The sequence below is a fragment of the Sinocyclocheilus grahami genome, unplaced genomic scaffold (assembly GCF_001515645.1).
Source record: "Sinocyclocheilus grahami isolate Dianchi unplaced genomic scaffold, SAMN03320097.WGS_v1.1 scaffold9590.1, whole genome shotgun sequence".
NCBI lineage: Eukaryota > Metazoa > Chordata > Actinopteri > Cypriniformes > Cyprinidae > Sinocyclocheilus > Sinocyclocheilus grahami.
The window spans coordinates 2,069-2,612 of NW_015512721.1; positions in this window are offsets into that span (position 1 = coordinate 2,069).

Genomic DNA, 544 nt, shown 5'->3' on the forward strand with positions numbered 1-544 from the left:
CCAGCACTGGGTTGTATTTAACCCAGCATTTTTTAGAGTGCACCACCCATGAAATCAGGGTGTTGCGTAGTAGGCCATAATGGCCAACGTTGGTCCTGGAGAACCACAGTCCTGCAGAGCTTTGCTCCAACCTTGATAAAAACTCACCTGCCTCTAGCTTTCTAGTAACCCTTAGACCTTGTTTAGTTTGTGTGTTTGATTAGGACTGGAGCTGAACTCTGCAGGACAGTGGCTCTCCAGGGCCAACACTGGCCACCCCTGGAGGGTGGCAACTTCCAACACACTGTACCACAGCACCACGGGCCACCTCCATGTTCTCCGCTTACATGAGTAGGTGCAAACCATGTTTACTCAATCTATTGGACTGGGCCTGAGTTTCCTCTTCAGAGGACTCATCAGACAAGTCTTCAGTGTCATCAAAGAGTCTTTTTAATCTAGGAGAGCTGGCTTTACACCCACAACTCCAGATTGACCCTGTGCTGTGGCACTAGGTCATTCACATCAGATATTTTAGACTCTGAATCAGGACTAAGAATTGCCTGAT